The sequence below is a fragment of the Diabrotica undecimpunctata genome, chromosome 4 (genome assembly GCF_040954645.1).
Source record: "Diabrotica undecimpunctata isolate CICGRU chromosome 4, icDiaUnde3, whole genome shotgun sequence".
NCBI classification, from domain to species: domain Eukaryota; kingdom Metazoa; phylum Arthropoda; class Insecta; order Coleoptera; family Chrysomelidae; genus Diabrotica; species Diabrotica undecimpunctata.
In genome coordinates this window covers 57,033,379-57,046,138 of record NC_092806.1, presented here as the reverse complement: position 1 = coordinate 57,046,138, position 12,760 = coordinate 57,033,379, and the positions used below count along the sequence as shown (strand labels likewise).

Here is a 12,760-nt window from a genome sequence, read left to right as displayed (position 1 = left end):
TTGGTTTTTCTTTATCATAACGTCGAAAAACGGTAGGAATAAATCAGTTTCCACCTCTATCGTGAACTGGATACTAGGATGAATACCATTCGAATGGGTTTGAAAAGACAACAAAGCATCTCTGCCATGGGGTCAAATGACGAATGTATCGTCAATAAATCGTAGCCAATATGTGGGTTTAAGCATTGATGTGGATAATGCTCGGGTCTCGAAGTCTTCCATAAAGATAGTGACAATTACTGGAGATAGTGGGGAGCCCATTGGGGCACCATTTATTTGTCTGTAGAATTGATTTTGAAAGATGAAATAAGTGTTTGTTTCGTCTATAGAAATATTTATAAAGATTGGAACGATATTAAAACTAGAATATCTGATGGTAAGATAGGGTATTGTTCGTTGTAAGTTCGATGAAATGAAGAGAGTTTTTGACGAAGGATAAAGCATTTTCGGTGAAAGGTTGTAGGGTTTCGGCCAAATACCTGGCCAATGGTTGTGTAGGGCAGTTGTATGCACTGATAATGGGGCGTAGAGGAATACTGGGTTTGTAAATTTTGGGCAGGCCATATATTCAAGGTGTTATAGAAGATTTTATCACGAGGAATTAGAGATTGTTTTGATATCAACAGGAAGAGAAGTTTTATTGATAATGTCTTTTGTTTTTTTTCTTTAGATAGGTTGTTGGATTATTAGAAATTGGTCTGTAGTCTGGAGAATTAATTAATTAAGATTTAAGAGTTTATTAATGTAAGAAGAAGTGTTTAGGATGACGGTGGCATTGCCTTCATCGGCGAGATGAATGACTAGATTTAAATTTGACTTAAGTTCTTTCAGGGCTTTTTTCTCATATTGGTTAATGTTCTGATTAGGAGGTTTTGAGTTTCTAAGAACTCTAGCGCTAGAGCGATTTTTGACATTTTTTTTCGATTCTCGTGAGATCAATAAAATTTATTACTTTTATTAATAATTCGTATTAAAATTCTTATTTTTAGAGACCAATCTTCAAAAGCTATAACATGTAATTTCAATTTTGAGTTGTGCCAAAAATATGAGGCACTTGAAAAATGACTAAAAACCGCAGAATTAAAACTTTTTCATTACAGACGATCGCACGTCACGGGAAATGTCTCCAAGAAGACTTTTGGGTGTAATTTATAGCAAAAAGTAGAGTATTTTTGAAAAACATACTTATGTAACCAAAAAAGATCAGTTTTAAACGTTTCTAATCGTTTGTAATGTGAAAGTTTATTCAACGTTTTTAAGCATTTTTGCCTCACATTTGTTGCCAAAACTCAAAACTAAAATTTCATGCTATAGGTTTTGAACATTAGACGCTAGTTATTAAAACTCCATTGTGGTCGGTCAATGAAAAGAATAAATTGTATTGATCTCATGAGAATCATAAAAAGTGGTAAAAATGGCGCCACGGTTATTTATATAACACATTTATAAAAGCTGAGTATATTTGCAGCCAAATACAAAAGTTGCATAAACAAGCTGCACTTTTTACCTTTAAAACGCATTTTGATTTCTGTCAATGGGATACTAGGATCAAAAGATATCTAATTTTTACCATGAGTTGATACAAATTTTATTGAACATTGATTTCGCGCGCGTAACTTACGTTCAATATCACCGATCGCTTCAAGCGTTGTTTCTAAGAGAACGGTTCATTCTATACAAAAAAAAATGCTAAAAAACATTTTTGTTTAAAATTATCTTAGCTACATTTTATTTTAAAACATTTTTTTTTCTATGGCGTACAGATTCTTGAAAAATCTTTTTTTTGTTTTCTCTCCTCTACGAGAGGGATTTTAAGAAAAAGTTCGAGAGTAAAAGTGGTAAACTTTTTTGTTTTTTTTTTGCGTCATACAGTTGACATTCACGACACAACACGCTTGTTCGTATGATTTTTTAGAGGTTCAGTGGCATTTTCGTCTCTGACGACTAGAGTACCTATGCGGTAATAGTAAAAAACGAATCTGTTTGTTTTATAAGCTTTTTTTAGCAACATTTTTCGTGATGAAATTTAAATTTTTGTGGGTTATTCGCGAAAAACTGCCTAAAAACATGCTTTTTCGCTATGTAATTTGTGAACTTTAAATAAAAAATAACTCCAAAAAATATTGACTTTTTGAAAAAACTGTAAAGAACATTTTTGTTTTAAAATTCCTATATAAATATTTTCCACCCCTAGAGTTGGGGTGGTAAACCGCCTCACCTCCAGAGGAAAAGCACATATTGGCATATGGTACATTTTGATCTTTGAGCTATTTTATACCTGCTGTCAAAATTTCAATCAAATCCATACATATAAAAAGAATTTTGAGCAGAAAACCGTCATATTCTGGACTAAATATATAAACGATCACATGCTTAGGTAAACTGAATATCTATGAAATTACAGCGGGCTATATAACTAGTTTAAACAGCTGCTCCGAGTTATCTGGGCCATACAGTTTTGTTTATTGGCATGGACTAGGTGTCAATCAGCCAGTTACAACATGATTAATACCTTAAATATAATAAAAATTTTATGACCGTAAATTCCATAAAATATCAACAACGAAAAGCTGAATAATATGCTTTAAGAACTAAAATTGTAGCATAGAGTACTTACAAATTTATATCCAAGCCGACAGGTTGCTCCTGTCGGAGAGAGATGGGCGTGGTTCTTTCAAACATATATTATAGAAATTGTGTATTATTTTAGAATTTATTATTGGGCACCACCCCTGGTTAATCTCGAAGGGGGACGAGAAGAAAAAAAAATAAGAATTTAGGGAAAGTTTTACAACGAACACTTTTATTTCCAAGTAATGAACAAAAGAACAACATAAAAGACACTGTAAAAGTTACGTCATTCCAGAAAGACATTAAAGTATTAACTTATGTTTACATTATTTAGTTGTGAGAAGTGTTTATATAAAGCTAATTTTAGAATCGTATGTAAACAAACGTTCTAATATCATGATGTTAAACTCAGAATGAATTTTATGTATTATCCCAAATTTCGAAATTCGTTCACATTCAAAGAAATATAGTTATTTATTAATTAAGAATATCTATTATAATTTTAGATAAAAATAAAACACTTCACTAATTTTAAAAGTTCATAAATATTCCTCGCTTGCTCAATAGAGAATAGAAATATGAAATTTGGTACAACCTGATTTATTCAACTGTTGGTGGTTAGGAAGAAAATTCTCTTTTTACCCCCTAAGTATTGATTGGATTAGACCATTTTATTAGGAATCCTTTTATACCAATAATACTATTAATAATATAATATTGTTAAGATAAATTCTGACCCAAAAACGGTAAATATGTTTATAACTGATATGCTATTCATTCGAGTATTTTCTAGGTCATGTCTACCTGACACATGATGCTATAAAAACACCAGTTCGAAATTTCTGGAGGCCCGCCGATGTGAAAATACCTGTTTGCTGCCACTCAGTCTAGTCTAGAGGGTGTTCGACTTTTCGAGATAACGGCAATTTATCTATATAAATCAAAACGTTTTTATATTGAGGATCAGTTGATTTTGAAGACGCGCTCGCGATTTAAATGTTACGTTTGCCTATATAAATTATGTGTATTATTCGTTAAATAAATTGATATAAATTATTGTGCTTTTTAATGAATTAAGATAAGAACAATATAATAAATTGAATAAAGACAGCAGTTAAATAAATTCATTACAATATAATAATATAATATAATATAATATACTAATATAATTACTGGACTGAGTTTAGAATGTATTACTTCAAGTCAAATAAGTATATTATTTAACATCTCTAGCCTCACGATAAGGGTCTAAAAATAAATATTTATCTGAAAATATACAAAGGAAAAGGATTTTTTTGGCTTACCTCTTTTAAGAGACCACAAAACAAAATCACGTCTTAACAGTTTCACATTTTAAGAAATAAAAGAAAGACGGTACTTCCTTTCCGCTAAAAATTGAGACTATTGACAACTTAATAAACGTTCTCATCTAACGGATATATTTGGAATTACAGAAGAATCCTTGAGTTAATTAAAGTACTTGGCTGATAGATGGCGGGAGGAATTTTATTTAAAAAAAAATATTAATCGAAAGTATAATGAATTTTCTAAATCTTTTGAAACGGTTACAAAATTAAAATAAGATACAAGTTTACAAGTTAAATATAGCATCTTTTCAACATCATCAGTGTGTTCAAAAAACGGTACACATAATATATAATTCAATATACTTTTTTGTATTATCTCCTATAATGGGACATACATTAGCAAGTAAAATAATGGTTATTTAACTACAATAGATTAACATTTAGGTATGTGAATTTTAACGTCAATACGAATGTCAATTTACGTTTTTTGTTAAATCTTTTTACATATTTTTTAGACATACATACATACATACACTTACTATTCCAAATCTGACAAAAATATTATCCTGGTATATATATCTAAGTCGTATGTATACTTGTCAGTTTTACTGATTCTTTTGTATAAAACATATGCCCTTTTATTAAAAATTATAGCCGCTTACAGCCTTACAAGGACATTAAAGCGACATGCTAGCGAAAACACAGGATACTGATGAAATAATTTTATGTGCCATTCTCGGAAGTGATCGTAAACCGTGGAAATGAAAGTAAGTTAATATTTGAGGATTTACTGCTATTCTCATTACTCTTTTTTAGTTAATTACGGACATAAAATGCGTTAAAACTGTTTATAGTCAAGTAAAGTCGCTGTTAATTTTAAGAACAACAAGCAGTTTAATTTTGACTGTTGTAATAAAGTTTGAATCCAAGTTGGTTATTTCTAATGGACGATTACAACGGGTGGCATTTACACAACTTTAGATGCACACTTAAAATACTCGCACAATTCAACATTCATCAAAGGTGAATGGATATATACTTTGTTTAGAAAATGCCCTTCTCATAATTTCTTCAATATATTTAAAATATCTCCAATCTTCGGCAAACAAATTTCTATAATTTCCAACTCGCTTTATACAGACTCGTGTACTTGGCGAATAATCGTCACTTGCGTATACTTGCCATGTTGTTTGAGTGGGTTACTTGTACAATTATTAAATTTGTTACTCGTTGGTTTTCCATTTGTTGTCAGTAAAAATGACTCTAGTCTAAGAGATCACGATTATTCGTTCACTTGTGAACTACATACTTGTCTATACTTGCAGGGACGCTCAAACGAAATTTATAAATAATTGGCAGTTACTGCTACTATTTATTTAGTTTTAAAAGACCTAGGAGCGTACATAAGTTTTATTTGCGTGTGTTTTCTTTTAATTGAAATGAAGTTGCGCAAATGACATTGTGTTGCATGTTCTTAATTTTTTTAGAAATGAGCCGGTGATTTGGATGACTAAACATAAAGAACATAAAAATTTTAATGCAGTGTTAATGATGCCTGGAAAAAAAATAAAAGATAATGTCCAGTGCAAAGTAGGCAAATAATTGTGTACTTGCTAAGTACACGAGTCGTTTGAGTCCGCTTTCACGCATTTAGAGGACATAATATCTTCTGTACCTTCTGTATTTTCATTACCAAAAACAGCATTGTAGATACAGAAACTGAAAAAATATATATAAATCTTTTTTGTAGATACAGCGCCACCCATATGTTGCAGGACCTCAAACGAGAACCTTTAGGCCATGTGGCCATAAGCGGATCTTTTTCTTTTCTTCAGTTCATTTATAGTGCACTGGACGTTATCTTGTATTTTTTTCCAGGTATCATTAACACTGCATTACAATTTTTATGTTCTTTATGTTTGATCATCCAAATCACTGGCTCATTTATTTAAAAATTAAGAACATGCAACACAATGTCATTTGCGCAACTTCATTTCAATTAAAAGAAAACATACACAAATAAAACTTCTGTACTTCTTCTTGTTTTGATTCATCCTTTGTATTACGAGGCTTCTGGTCGAAATTTTTAGCATTTATTTCTTTTGACAAGGGATGAGTTGCTAGTCCATCGCCTCGACCCTCCTCCTGAGCTACTCAATCCACCCAGCACTTAACAGAAGCGAAGTTTAATAACTAACTAAATCAGACATTAAATGAGAAGTAAAAAATTTAAACAATATCTGTCAATAAAAGATTTGATTTATGGCGATTGTCAACATTTAAGTCGTAAATATCATCCAATTATTAATAATATTGAATTATCTGTTTAAATGTTTATGACAATTCTCGTTTAAAAATGATTTCATATAAATACAATTATTTTTTTAAACATCTTATTTAGTTTATACAAAACTCAAATTTATTATCAAATGATATTTATTTATATTTTATTATTAATTAATTATTTTGTCTGGATTTGACAGGTCTGTCATAAGTAAACCACGTATGCTTTGTTAATACGTCAACGGGTGGCGTTGGGAGCAAAATAATATTTATTAAATTATGTGATGATAATATAATTTGTTTAAAATAAGTATGATAAATAAATAATAAAGTTACTTTATTAAATTTAAAGCTAATATTTAAATTTTAAAAATACGGAAAATTTAGTATGAAGCTTCTCGATAATCTACTGTACTGCCTATATACTGTAACATCGTTTATTCCATATACCTGTTCCGTATAAAAACCATTGTATAGTAATATTTTACTACAAAAGCTGTGTTATTATGTATTTCCAAATCAAGTATGATCAAAAAGTTCTCAATTCAAATAAATAAATTGTACATAACGCTTCTTAGTTTTTCAGTACTGTGAACTCGCTTTATCTACACTGGAAAAGAACTTTATCCTTAATCTTTAATTTACCCCATTATGGTAAAGTGAGAAAACCAACATTATCTCATCAGTGTTGTTGCGTTTACAGCTAACATATTATAATTTGATATGCCTAATTTAAAAGTGATTACACTAAATTCTACCATATCTAAATATTATGCTTAGTTTATAAAGTCATGTTAACTTTTTAATTAACAAATTGTTTTGCGGGAAATATTGAGATTGCAAGCTGAAGCTTCTTGTAATGGTATTGGAAATATATTAACTAGTTCAGTAACTTTTTATAAGCCATTTATTTTTCTTATAAATAAGATTTATATTTAGATCGGTATAAATTATATAAATCACCCGATATCTATGTAAAATCCGCGCAGTATAAAAATAAAAGTCAATTCTGCAATTTTATTTTCATCTCGAACGTTGAAAGCTAAAACCAAGATCAAAGTTCTTTTCTGACTCAATCAACTAAGGTAAAACAAATTAATGAAAGTGCATTTTTTATCACTTTTCGTTGGAAGATCGAACATTTTAATTCCGAAAGCTCCACTTAACTTCAAAATGGCAAAATGAAACGAAAGATCCACTCGGATGTTGTAAGTACAGCACATAATGTACTTTACTCCGATGGCATCTAAATTGTATCCGTTCCTCATGAAAACTTTATGCCTTTAACTCTTTAATAAAATTGGTTAGTGTTCCAAAACTGGTCTGTGTGGGTTGTGTTGCATTTAGCTGAGAGTATTGATTTTTATGAGATTATTTATAGATCCGTAAAATAGTGGTAGAAACGTGGTGCACTAAAAAATTTAAACTCAATTAAACGATAATCTATCACAATACAAGTCATGTATGGATACAGAATTAAATTTAAAAAGACAGATAGTCTGCTGGAGTTAGTAAATTCTCATTTTTTAAAACAAAAACATTTACCACACTTTCTTCCAGCATGTAATAAAATATAATTAGAAACAAGAAATTAGCTTAGCCTTTGCTGACTATCTGCCGAATTTGTTAAACTGACCAACCCTTAATCTAGTACCAATTTTAGAAAAGATTGCAAGACCGACAACAAAAAGCTGCCCTGTATCAAAACAAAAATTTAATACCGTCATTATGTTTTATTACTTACTTCGTTTGGAGTACCAGAAACTGAATTCACTACGAATTTTGACCAGGATGAACGGCATGTGGAATGCAATTTTAGATTCCCTTGCCGAGTAATTTATCCAGGTCCCATTTGTTTCGCAAATTTTAGGAAACACAGTGGTAAAAATTTGAATTCGGTTTCGCTAGGTAGAAATCGTTTGATTTTTCTTTTTGTCTTTAGATGGCGTAGTTACGTCCGTATATAGTTATTTTGATAACTATTGTCTAGGACGGGAGAGATTTTTGTTTTGGTTCAGAGCAGTGGCTATACCGTTCTGAAGAGACCTAAAGAGGTCGAAATACGTATAAGCGGTTGTCGCTGCCCTGTATCAAAACAAAAATCTAAAAGACCATCATTATGTTTTATTACTTACTTCGTTTGGAGTACCAGAAACTGAATTCACTACGAATTTTGACCAGGATGAACGGCATGTGGAATGCAATTTTAGATTCCCTTGCCGAGTAATTTATCCAGCTATTTGTTTCGCAAATTTTAGGAAACACAGTGGTAAAAATTTGAATTCGGTTTCGCTAGGTAGAAATCGTTTGATTTCTCTTTTTGTTTTAAAAGAATAATTCTTATTTTGCGAGTCCTTTTTTGTATGACAACATCAGTCGAAATTTTTAATAAAATGAATAATTCGTTTACAAAACATGATTTGGATTGGCTTAAGTGCGTGGGGGAATGTTCAGATGGTGCACGTGCAATGACAGGAAAATATGAAGACGTTGTAATAAGAATTATAGCGGTCACTTCGGAATGTGTCTTTGTTCACTTTAGCATAAACAGTCAAGCTGTGGCAGCTAAAGAGATGCCAGATGAATTAAGGCAAGTCTCGAACGACTGTGTTAAAACAGTAACTTTTATTAAGTCAAGAGCTTTGTTACATTACTTTGCTATTGTGTTACGAAAAGCCAAGTATTCACGAGAGTTTGCTTCTATATATAGAAGGTGTCTGGCTTTTAAGAAGAAAAGTGCTATCTCGATTATTTGAACTTCGTTTCGTAGTTAAAATATTGCTAGCTAGTAGATTTACCAGACTAAACGATTTGAATTTGGGTTTAGAAGGCAAATATATAACTCGCTTTATTATTACTAATATGGTAAATTGTAAAAAAAGTTTTGGGAACAACTTACTTCACCATTTTCCAACCCTTGCAAGCTTCGTTGTAGATGATGAAATTAATAATACTTCTGTGGTAGTGTTACCTTGTAAGATTCACTGTAATAACATTAATTAAGCAATTTACTTCACAGAAAATTATTCCGAATTTGAATAGATACGCAATCCCTTTCTTGTTGAGTCGTCGATCCAGGTTAAGTGCAACTGAACAAGAACTGACTGATTTTTTGTTTGATGGTGAAGAAATAAAAATTGGACTATAGGCAATGCGACCTTGATGAAGGAATTTTGATTTTCCTTATCTTGCAAAACGCGCTTTAAAATACTTAATACTCTTTTCGACAACATATTCACCTGTGCGAGAATGGATTTTCCGCAATGCTAAATATTAAGAACTTACACAGAAACAAACTTAATGTAGACTCTAATCTTTGACTATACCTATACCATAAAATCTAAAAATATGATCTAAAAAAACTTTTAGTCTTGTTAAATTTTATTTTATTAATTTCTTAAAATTTCAGCAATGTTATAATTAATTAGATTACCTAGCTATAATACAGCGATAAGTCTAAGCCAAAAACGTACAAATATAACGTTAATAATTCAAAGTGTATTGACGTCGTAAGAAATTTTCAAATATTCTTAAATTGTAAACTATCAGAATCTCTCAGAAGTAAGTTTATAAAGTGAATTTATAAAAACCGCGCTGCAAAAGACCGCAGATGAAGAGTTGGGTGAGGTACCCAAAGGCAGCGAAACAACTGGTTTAATGAGAAATGCAAATTAGTAACCAAATAGAAGCATAACGCATATCTGAAAATGATAAACAGAAGTATTAGGAGCAACAAATCATTAAAGAGTTCAAAGAAATGAAAAAATAAATAGAGAACACGAACACAGAAAATTTTACAAACAACTTAACATAAAAAGAAAAAAAATTAAGCCACAAGCTTTTTAAGTCAAGGCTCATAAAGGAATCTTTTTTAACGACAAAGTAGAAGTACTAAAAAGGTATTAGAAACACTTTACTACGCTACTTAATGGAGAGCTACAACATAGAGCTGAAGGAAGAGATGATACAGAACTAGAACAGGAGAAAACTGAGCTACAAACTTTACTAACTTTAGGAGAAATGAATAAAGCAATTTAGTGAAGGATGGTAATAAGGAAGGTTGAATGTAAAGTGCAAGTTCAAGGGGATCTTTCAGAACTATTTACAACAAACAGACTGCGCTAGGGAGATGCGCTATAATGCGTGATGTTCAACCTAGCGTCAGTAAAAGTTATGAATAAACTTAACGGATACGATATATACCCGTAATTTACAAATAATGGCATATGCTGTTGATTTAAATAAAGCAGTTGATGATTTCATGCGTATTAAAAACACCACAGAAAATATCGGACTTCTGACTAACTCACAGAAATCCGGCTATATCAGGAATGCAACAAAATAACTTAGAGATGCAGCACGAAACTATAGAACAGTGAAAGAGTTATGCTACTTGGGGTCACTGGTTGATTGCGAAAACAACACATCCAAAGAAATAAGAAAAAGAATATGCGTGGCTAACCACTCTTATTTTGGCCTAGGCCCTTAACTAAGAGCAAGAAATATGTCAGGAGTAACAAAGTGCAAACTTTATAAAACAATAGTACGACCAGTGCTGACTTACGGATCAAAAACATGAGCAGTGATGACCCAAGATGAAGAGTTACTACAAATCTTTGAAAGAAAAGTAATAAAGACCATATATGGCGAAGTTCACGAACAGGGTCTGTGGAGGAAGCGATATAATTTCGAACTCTATAGACTTTTTGGTGATGCAGCTATCATGAAAACCATAAAATACACCGCCTAATATAGTCACGACAGTCAATGCCTGCAGATAGATAGGGTCACGTTATGCAGGTGGATGACAGTAAATTACCTTGTAAAATAATAATTTTAAATAGGCCGGTTGGAAGAAGAAGAATGGGGTGATCTTAACTCAGGTATCTAGACGATATGCAGGAAGATTTAAGGGAGATTGTAGTAAGGGAAAGGAGAAGACAGACACTCGACAGGGAAGGATAAAAGAATGTTTAGAGGCAGACCAAGGCTCACAAAGAGCTGTAGCGCCCATTAGTAACACGACTACCTAGCTAGATAGGTATTTCAGTTAGGTGTTACTAAAAAAATAATAAAAAGAGCTTTATGGTACAGGACTCAAAGAAGGTTGAGAACCACTGAGCTAGAGGATCCGCGTTTAATTCTCGCCACTGTCAAAATTTTTTTAATTTCTTATTTAACTGAGACGTCATGGCACTTCGGAGGACACGAAAAGTCGTTGGTCCCGCCTACGTAAGTTATGTTAGGGGCGCTTTCCGCGACAGGGCGACTGAAAACCCTACCACTACTCCTTAGCCAACAGATTACATGAACTTTATTTTACACCATCTCCAGCTATTTACTACCATACTGGATACCAAAATATTTATATTATTATTCTAGTATCCAGTTAATATATCTGTATAATATTTTCTGATACCAAAATATAGTAAATAACCTAAAGAACTAAAAAATTGCCTTCGAAGGTAAAATTCTAATGATGATAAATTTCCATAGGCTGTACTAATAATTAATACAATTAATGGAAAAATAAGAATTACCAATAAAAAGTGCCTAAATTTAAATCAGTCATTGAATAAACGAATATGCGAATTATCCAACCACAACAATAAATATTACGCGATAAGAATATAGCACTAACTAATACCGGATAATTAATAATTGTTATTAAAAAGTATACAGACATTATATAAGTTAACTCGCTAAACATTATCGATGCTGTTACTGCTACTCTCGAGCAATCATGTACAATTATAGTCACTAACGTATTTAAACATAATAACAATGTTTAAAATTAATTAAAACCGAATAGTAAAAATTAGAGTCGACGCCCCTCTCGACAGCTGTCCCTGGACCCTCTAAAATAGTAAATGTTTTTGTTCACTATATCGCGATGTTTCTCTACTGCATGTTTTACTTATACCCTGTTTGCTTTTGCTACCTTTCTGGACTAGCTAATTCAATTTAAAGTGCGATATTTCATATTTCAGTGAATTTCTCTTTGTTTTTATTAGATTTTCGGGAATGAAATAACCAAATGGAGTTACTGGCGAAGCGAAACAAAACGAAGGGATTTTGATAGGGCGCAGAGGCGAGGAAGATAGAATTTATTTTTTTGAAGTAATAACTATCCGTTAAAAAAATATTAATATATCATATAATAGTAATAGATAATATTTTGAGTATAAAATGGTATAGTTAAATAAGGAGTGGACGTTATGTTATGTTAATGTTAGTATAACTTAAATAAAGAAGTCCAAAACAAGTTTTACTAATTTTTTTGGGTAGAAAGAAATAGCTCGCTAATCATAAAGTTATTTTTAGCGTTTGGTCCATTGGTTATACAGTCATATATCAAAATTCATATGAGAAACAAACAAATATACATTTAAATAAATTTAATATTCTTTTAGATTAGAACAAGATACATATATGTCTATTGTATATATACTTTAGATAACCTAATAAGAAAGAATAACATCTTAGCAACAGTTGTTGATCGATCAGGTAGACATTTAAATCCAACGGAGAATTTAATAGTGTCAAAGGGTCTAAACTTTGCTGTTACCTATCCATTTATTTTAAAATTAAACATAACT

General features: G+C 31.3%; 1 protein-coding gene across 5 annotated transcripts in view; it reads left to right on the top strand.

Moving 5' to 3' along the window:
• The window catches only part of Lar (tyrosine-protein phosphatase Lar), a 1,676,858-nt gene that overhangs the window by 852,977 nt on the left and 811,121 nt on the right, over positions 1-12,760 (top strand). The window lies entirely within an intron of this gene.